Here is a 9,220-nt window from a genome sequence, read left to right on the forward strand (position 1 = left end):
TGGGCCTTGCCCTGACCTATCAGCTAATTGATCACCAATGAGCTCCCCACAGACCCACACAAGCCAGGTGCTTATTCCTGGCCTACTGGCTTCTCAGGCACCAGGGTCCTCACAGCATCTAGCACAGGCCATGTTTGCTCTCAGCCAGTTAGTTACACAGGCACCACTGGCATCCAAATGGCATTCACAGGCCAGGGGCCTGCTCCTGGCCTATCAACTCCTCAGCTGACCATGACCTCATAAGCACGGGTTGCCTAATGGAAGGTGTCCCTGCCTGTAGCAGGGGGGGTGGGACTAGATGGTCACTAGGGTTCTTACAACCCAAACCATTCCATGATTCTGTGATTCTCTGATATCCGTGCAGCTGATGCATACTCGCCATGGAGGTAGTCAGGCTCCAGTGACCTCCCAAGAACTTATACAGCCATGCACCTGCTCCTGGCCTACTGGCTACTCAGCCAAGAGTGGCATCACACGTCCATTCCCCAGGCATGGGTCTCCTTCCTGCCTGTCGTCTTCTCAGGCACCAGTGACCTCACAAGCTCCTACGAGAGCTGTGGGCCTGCTGCTGGTCTGTCAGCTCCACAGGCACCACTGACCTGAGCACCACATAGACACCTATTTGCTTTCTGCTCACCTATGAACAAGTGTGATGCACCAGTAGACAGGTGCCTGGGGTTTCTGTTGGATTGCAGGAGTAATCAAGCTTGAGGTGCCATCACTGACATGCCATCATAAGCTCCCCCAGACCCACAAAAGTCATGTGCTTATTCCTGGCGTACTAGCTTCTCAGGCACCAGGGTCCTCACAGCGTCTGGCACAGGCCATGTTTGCTCTCGACCTGTCAGCTACTCAGGCACCACTGGCTGTCAGAGGAACATTCACCTGCCATGGGCCTGCTCCTGGCCTATCAGATGTTCGGCTGACAGTGACCTCATAAGCACAAATGATCTACTGGAAGATGTCCGTATCCATGCCCTTGACAGGGGGTGGGTGCTCATGTTCAGCTGGCTGTTGACCAACACCCCCAGGTGCTTTTCTGCTGGGCAGCTTTCCAGCCACTCTTCCCCAAGCCTATGCTGCTGCATGGGGTTGTTATGATCCAAGTGCAGGAGCTGGCACTTAATTGTTGTTGAATGTCATGTGATTGGACTCAGTCCATCAATCCAGGTCCCTCTTTCCAGGTTCCTCTGCAAACCTTTCCTACCCACAAGAAGATCAACTGTCCCACCTAACTTGTTATCATCTGCAAATGTACTGAGGGTGTACTTGATCCTCTCAGTCAGATAATCCATTAAAATAGAAGAGAAAACTGGACCCAGTACTCAGGCTTGGGGAGTGCCACCGGTGACCGTCCACCAACTGGACTGATCTCTCTTCACTCAGACTCTTTGAGCAGTGCCAGGGAAGCTCATGGAGCAGATTATCTTGAGTGTCATCATGCGGCACTTGCAAGGCAACCAGGCAATCAGGTCCAGTCAGCATGGGTTTATAAAAGGTAGGTCCTGCTTGACGAACCTGATCTCCTTCTATGACCAAGTGATGCGCTTGGTGGGTGAGGGGAAGGCTGTGGATGTGGTCTACCTTGACTTCAGTAAGGCTTTTGACACCATTTCCCACAACATTCTCCTCAAGAAACTGGCTGCTCGTGGCTTGGACTGGTGTACGCTTTGTTGGGTTAAAAACTGGCTGGATGGAGTTGTGGTGAATGGAGCCAAATCCAGCTGGAGGCCGGTTACTAGTGGAGTCCCCCAAGGCTCAGTGCTGGGGCCAGTCCTCTTTAATATCTTTATCGATGACCTGGATGAGGGGATCGAGTGCACCCTCAGTACGTTTGCAGATGACACCAAGTTAGGTGCGTGTGTCGATCTGGTCAAGGGAAGGAAGGCTCTGCAGGAGGATCTGGATAGGCTGGACCGATGGGCTGAGGTCAACTGCATGAAGTTCAACAAGGCCAAGTGCCGGGTCCTGCATCTGGGATGTAACAACCCCAATCAGCGCTACAGGCTGCGAGATGAGTGGTTGAAAATCTGCCTGGCAGAGAAGGACCTGGGAATACTGGTTGATAGTCGGCTGAATATGAGCCAGCAGTGTGCTCAGGTGGCCAAGAAGGCCAACAGCATCCTGGCTTGTATAAGAAGCAGTGTGGCCAGCAGGTCTAGGGAAGTGATTATTCCCCTTTTCTCAGGTCTAGTGAGACCACACCTCGAGTACTGTGTTCAGTTTTGGGCGCCTCGCTACAAGGACATCGAGGTGCTCGAGCGTGTCCAGAGAAGGGCAGTGAAGCTGGTGAGGGGTCTGGAGAACAAGTCTTGTGAGGAGCAGCTGAGGGAGCTGGGGTTGTTTAGCCTCAAGAAGAGGAGGCTCAGGGGCGACCTCATCGCTCTCTATAGGTACCTTAAAGGAGGCTGTAGAGAGGTGGGGGTTGGTCTATTCTCCCATGTGCCTGGTGACAGGACGAGGGGGAATGGGCTAAAGTTGCGACAGGGGAGTTTTAGGTTGGATGTTAGGAAGAACTTCTTTACTGAAAAAGCTGTTAGGCATTGGAATGGACTGCCCAGGGAGGTGGTTGAATCGCCATCCCTGGAGGTCTTTAAAAGACGTTTAGATGTAGAGCTTAGTGATATGGTTTAGTGTAGGACTTAGTTAGTGTTAGGACAGAGGTTGGACTAGGTGATCTTGGAGGTCTCTTCCAACCTAGACGATTCTGTGATTCTGTGATTCTGTGATGGCCTTCCAGACAGTTCTTCAAGCAGCAAACTGTACACTTGTCCAAGCCATGAGCGGCCAGATGGGTTGTCATTTTGCAGGGCTGCTGCTGCTGAGTCCAGACGGAGAAGATGTAGCTCCTTCTTTTATGGTTTGTTTTTTTTTTTTTTTTTTTCTAATGCCCTGTGCTCAGTCCTTTCAAACCAACTAAGCATGAATCTGGTGCTTGTGATGAGCTGGTGCTCCGCTCGTGTTCCAGTTACTTGCTAGCATGTATCATTGTCGTTGAGTTTGTGCAGCATGGGCATTCTTGCATTCCCTTTTGTCTCTGTTTGCTTGAGTCTGCACTGTCAATGGTAGTTCAGGAAGACCAGAGGGAGTGGCTGCTAGGGAAGCACAAGTTTGCATCTGTCTTGGTGGGACTTTGGTCAGCATTCACAGTGCAGTGACTCAAGCTGTGACACAGGCAGGAGTTCTACCCTTTGAGGGAATCCCAAAGGTAGTTCCTTCTTGAAGGGCGATGCCATCCTGAGTCCTGTCCTTGTTTGTGCAGCATCTGTCAAAGGGTTGAATATCCGTTTCTCCTCAGAAGAAAGGCCCCACCATGAGGGGCTGCCTAGAGCTGGGCTCCTCTCCACAGTTCTGGCGCAGTCTTCTCCTGCAGGGGCTCTCCCTGGACTGCAGCCTCCTTCAGGCCACATCCACCTGCTCCCACACGGGGTCTTCCATCAGCTGCAGTGTGGAGATCTGCTCCAACATGGTGCGCCACAGGCTGCAGGGGAACTTCTTCTCCAGCACCTGGAGCACCACCTCACCCTCTTTCTTCACTGACCTTGGTGTCTGCAGGGTTGTTTTCTCTCACATTTTCTCAATCTTCTCTCCCAGCTATTCCTGCATGCCATTTTTACCCCTTTCTTTAAAGTGTTCTCACAGATGTACAAACAGCATCACTCATTGGCTGAGGTTGGCCAGCAGCATGTCCCTTTTGGAGCCAGCTGGAAGTGGCTCTTCTCTAACAAGGGGCAGCTTCTGGACTCTCCTCACAGACACCAGCCCTGCAGCCCCCCCGCTACAAAACCCTTTCCATATAAGCCCAATACAACCTCCCACGTGCAAAGTAAAAACAGAGCCCAGACAAGCAGCAGCAGACCCATGAGCAGGCAATGGCAAGGCACTGCTGCTGCTTTGGGGATGCTAGCAGATGAAAACCCTGGGAGAACTGCTCAGAGCTTTTTTGGGTCTGCCCTCCATGGAAGAGATAAGACAAGGAGGGTTTTGGTAGGGGGTGAGCTATTCCTCACTTTTGCTTAGTTGGGAAGTTAGAAATCAGCCCAGGTGTTTGCACCAAACCAAACACACACACACACACCCCAGAGCACCAGGGACTGCACTACCATGGGCAATCTCTGCACACCCATGCATTTCCCTACAGGACAAAATGGGTGACACACACGTGGCCATTGCAGGACCAAGGGGCCACCACAGAGATACTGTAGCTTGTCTCAGGGCATGTGGTAATCCTGGTCTGGGCTGGAAAGTTCCCCAAAGTGCTCACTGCAGTATTTCCTGCCTGTGGAGTTCAAGTAATAGTCAAACAAGCTGTGTGGAGTGCCCTGACGCCCGTCTGCACAGCCATGGGCCTCCTGCTGCCTCCTGATATCGTGAGGCACATCTGACTTCAGCAAAGCATCCCCACCCATCACCTCCTTGAGTCTTGTGACCTGTCCAGATCCATGTCCCCTCACCTGCCTCCTCCAAGACCAAGTGATTGCTGCAGGACCTCTCAAGCCCTGCCCAGCTTCATGAGGCCACACTGCTTCAGTTAGGTGACTAGGTCATAGGAATGCAGGATTTGAGGATTAGGTGATCAGGTTAGGGTTTAGGGATTAGATCTTGCCTTCCAGGGTTAGTGGTTGGGCAGAGTATTAGAAGGAGGCCTGTGTTTTCTGCTTTTTGGGTTCTAGTCTGTGTCTAGTGTAGAGACTATGTTATTTGTTGGGATTTTCGTCAGGGCTCTGTTGAGGAATCATGTTAAGGCTGGAATTCAATGCTAGGGACGAAAGGCTGAGGAATAGGCTAAGAAATGAGATATGGTAAAGGCCTTATGGGTTTGGGACTTGGCCAACCCATGCCAGATGAGGTTTGAGGTTAGGGATAAGAGTAGTGGATTCCTTGCAGAGAGAGGGATAGCATTTAGATGTAGGGGGAGGGCTTACGGTTACTGCCTAGAAATATTGCCAGGGCTTGACATGAATGTTTTCCTAGTAAGTGTTGCAGCAGCACCAGGCTAACCTGAACCCCTCTCACCTCTTTTAGATCTTTCCTTTCAGTTAGCCAAGCCAATCTTCTCTCCCATAGATTTCCCACCATTATTCTCCCAGATTTCCCCTGGCCTCCCCTAATGTGTCACCCTCTTGGGGGCAGCTTTCTGATGGCCTTTATGACCTCAGAGGCTCTGCCTCCCTGCTGTTGGCCAGTCAGGTGCTGGGACAGAAGTGACCTCACAGCCAGCATCCACAGGGCTACAAGGAGCTGTTGTGCTCAGGAGGCCTCTTCCCAGCCCACCCAGGAGCAGTGGGTGCAGGGGATGCCCTGCACAATCCCTCAGGTACTCTGCCTGCCAACCAGCTCGTGCTTCAGAAGGCCTCCCACATGTCTGGACTCACATTTCCCTGGGAGTTCTTCAGCTCCTTCAGGGCATCCTGAAGGAAATGGCCACCTCAATATGCAAAAGAAAAATATCAAGCCGTGAGCATACATGTTAGGGAAGTGTTCAAAACTCTTTGTGGTGGGCGAGAAAGTCTTCATGTCTAGATTTGTTTCATTCAGGTGCATTCCCAGGGCACATTGCCATCAAAGGAAAGTGACCTTGAGTCACTGTCCCGCAGGATGCCCCTAGGGAATATCTTATGGAACTTCTGCTCACTGATAGTCATCTCTCCACACCCACATCCTGTGCACTCTCATATGGACAAGGAAAACATGGACTCCTGATATAATAATTCGATATCCCCCAGAGGAGGAAAAATAAACCACTTGTGTGAGCTGTGGCAAAAGCTCAGTCTGGGAATGGTGTTTGCAAGGAGCTGCTCTGGGACCATTGCCCTGAGGCAGCATTTCCCAGAGTGTCCAGAGAACAATGGTCCAGCGCAGCCTCTGCTCTGCTGGTCCTCCCTTGTCTCTCCCAGGAAGCCAGCTCAGCCCAGCTCCTCAGCAGCTCTCTACACCTCCCTGTCCTCTCCCTAGCCCAGCCCAGCCCAGCAGAGCAGCCCAGGTTGGGCTGGCCCCAAAGCAGCAAATGGAGAAGTGGAGGTCAGTGGCAGTGTCTCTCCTTCTACCGTCTGCAAGAGATTTCCCTCCCCCAGGCAGCCTGCAGCCCCCCATGCCAGCCCCACTCCCCAGCACAGCACAGCACCACACTGCTGGCCCTGCGGCTCCTCAGGCACCACTGCACACACACAGTGCCCTGCTCTGCTCCCAGCACACCCCATGTCCCACACAGCCTTGCCCCAGCCCACCACGTCTGGGCTGGCCTGAGCAGCCATTCCTGCAGCCCCTGCCCATGCTGCCCACAGCCCCCGAGCTGGTGGGGCTGCTCTGCAGAATGAGGGGGCTGTGGTTAGCGGGGCTGTGGGAGCACTCTGCAGGGCCGTGCTGGTCAGGCTGGGAAGGCAGAGCCATCTAGTGGGGGGCACTGCCACTGACTGCCTCCCACACAAGTGGTTCTTTGGCCATGGAGGGTGCGCACAGATAGCCGGCCTTCTTCAGAGTCAGAGACTCATGGAATAGCCTGAACTGGAAGGGAACCACCAGGATCATCTAGTCCAACTCATTTCCAATGTCAGGAGAGATTTTGGGATGATTCGCTCGATCCAGTCTATGAAATTTCACTGATTGAATAACTAATAATTTTCCCAACCCCTTTCCCATTGCCTCATCTTGCAGAGCTCCGCGTTGTCTGTGGAACACAAACAATAATCATATTTCCTTCTGAATTACTGTATCATCAGTAAATGAAAGTAAAAAAAAAAAGGAAAAGGAAATAAAACAAAAATATATCTTGGTCTGTAGTGAGTTGCGTTATCAGTGATATGCAGAAGAAGACAGGCATTTTATTGCTTCTGAAAAACATCCAGACAACGCTTTCCACACTGCATCTTTGAGCTCCTGGTTCCTCATGCTGTAGATGAGGGGGTTCATTGCTGGGGGCACCACCGAGTACAGAACTGGCAACAAAAGATTCAGGAATGAGGAGGACATGGAGGGGTCTTTAGGTAGGAAAATGTGCCAGTGCTGATGTACAGGAAGACCATGGCCAGGTGAGGGAGGCACATGGAAAAGGCTTTCTGCCGGCCCTGCTGCGAGGGGATCCTCAGCACTGCCCTGAATATATGCGCATAGGACAGCACAATAAAAAGAAAACACCCTAAAAGTGAACATGCAGTGACCACAATAAGCCCAATTTCCCGGATATAGGCATCTGAGCAGGAGAGCTTGAGGATCTGTGGAATTTCACAGAAAAACTGGTCCAGGGCATTGCCTTGGCAGAGGGGGAAGGAAAAGGTATTGGCAGTGTGAAGCAGAGCAATGAGAAAACCACTGCCCCAGGCAGCTGCTGCCATGTTGACACAAGTTCTGCTGTTCATTATTGTCCAATAGTGCAGGGGTTTGCAGATGGCAATGTAGCGGTCATAGGCCATGATGGTGAGAAGATAAAACTCTGCTGGGACAAATGCAACAAACATGAAGACCTGGGTAGCACAACCTAAGTATGGAATGGTCCTGATGTCCCAGAGGGAGTTGGCCATGGCTTTGGGAACAGTGGTGGAAATAGTGCCCAGGTTGAGGAGGGCGAGGTTGAGGAGGAAGAAGTACATGGGGGTGTGGAGGCGGTGGTTGCAGGCTACGGCTGTGAGGATGAGGCCGTTGCCCAGGAGGGCAGCCAGGTAGATGCCCAGGAAGAGCCCGAAGTGCAGGAGCTGCAGCTCGCGGGTGTCTGCGAATGGCAGGAGGAGAAACTCGTTGGGGAAGCTGCTGTTGGACATTTGCAGTCTCAGGGCATGGTTGCCTGTCCATGGAGGAAAACACACAGACAGTCAGGACACGGTCTCTGAGCAGAATCCCCTCCCTTTCTCACTGACCATTGCACGCTCACTTCCATTTTCCCCTGATCAGGATGGCATACTTCCAGCTCCCTGGCTGGTGCTCTGCCCTGTGCTGTTTGAGTGCACTGTGAGGAACACAATTCCCTGCCTGGGGGCTCCTTCACAGGACGCTGAGTGTCTCGGGTGACCTCCACCCTCCTGCCCCAAAGAGCTAATTTACCCAATGGCCCCATACCCCATGCAGGGGATGGCAGGAGGTGCCTGTCTATCCTCTGCAGCAGGCTTTCCCTTTACAGTTCCCTTTCTCCCTGCCCATCTCTGCTGCCTGCAGCCATTCCTACAAGGAGCTTCTTTTCTGTCACCATGTCTGTGCCCTGCCAGTGCTCACAGACCCCATCCCATCTGCTGTGTGCTCAGCTCTGTCCTGCACCCTCTCAGTGTGTGCAGGTGCTGAAGAGCAGGTCACACAAGCCCTGATGAAACTGGGAAGGTGACACTGCTGCCTTCTGAAGGCTTGCAGGTGCTGAAGGCCCTTTCTGAGGTTCCTCATAAAATCTGAGGTGACAGAAACTCAAAATCTTCTCTACTCTGTACAGCTCTGTTTCCATTCCCATCCTGATAAACCAAAGAGAGGTGAAAGTGCAGTTTCTGGACAGCACAGACCATACCAAACAGCCTCAGCCTTGACCTTCTGTCTGAACATTCCCCTCTGACATGGTCTGGGGATGCTGTGGAGCTGTAAGCAACCTTCCCCAGGAAGCCTCTGGGCACCAGCAGGACCCTGCCCTGCCCCGCCCTGAGTGGGGGGGTCCTTCCATACACAGCCTCTCCCCGCAGCGCCCTGGGCATCCCCTGGGCAGGCTGAGTGCTGAGCCTGGCAGGCGGCAGAGGCCCTGCCCCAGCACACAGCCCCTGGGGCACAGCAGGGACCCTGCTCTGCACCACAGCCCTGGGCACCCCTGCCTGCACCCCGGCTGCACAGCCTGCAGCCGGTCCTGTAAGAAGGAACCCTCATCTCCTGTAACTCTGACAGCTTTGGCTGATAATCCCTGCTCTGAAACTTGTATTTGCATCTTATTCAAAAATACCTGAGAGTACTCCTGAAAGCTCCCAGAGGCTGTGGGATTTGCCAGCAAATCTGGAGATGGCACCAGGAACAACAGCTGTATTGCCCTGCAGCCAGAGACTTACCCTGTTCAGGGCTGGGAAGATTTCTCCCGCAGTGAGCTCTCAGCAACCTCCCCCCACACTGCCTTTAACATCTCCCTCCCTTCTCTCAGCCGCCCTTGTCCCCTGCAGGCAGTGCCCCCAGCCCTGCTGCGCTGTGCAGAGGAGCTGCTCCTGGGCAGAGCTGTCTCCCTGCAGCACTGCCCACTTGCCAGGAGCTCCCCTTGGGCCCAGGAGCC

General features: G+C 53.1%; 1 pseudogene across 1 annotated transcript; it reads right to left on the reverse strand.

Moving 5' to 3' along the window:
• Positions 1-6,792: 6,792 nt before the first annotated feature.
• On the reverse strand, positions 6,793-7,754 carry LOC310887732 (olfactory receptor 14A16-like; annotated as a pseudogene). The gene has a single exon. The product of its transcript is annotated as an olfactory receptor 14A16-like (transcript).
• Positions 7,755-9,220: the final 1,466 nt, after the last annotated feature.

Source organism: Anser anser, assembly GCF_964211835.1.
Source record: "Anser anser genome assembly, chromosome: 29".
NCBI classification, from domain to species: Eukaryota; Metazoa; Chordata; class Aves; order Anseriformes; family Anatidae; genus Anser; species Anser anser.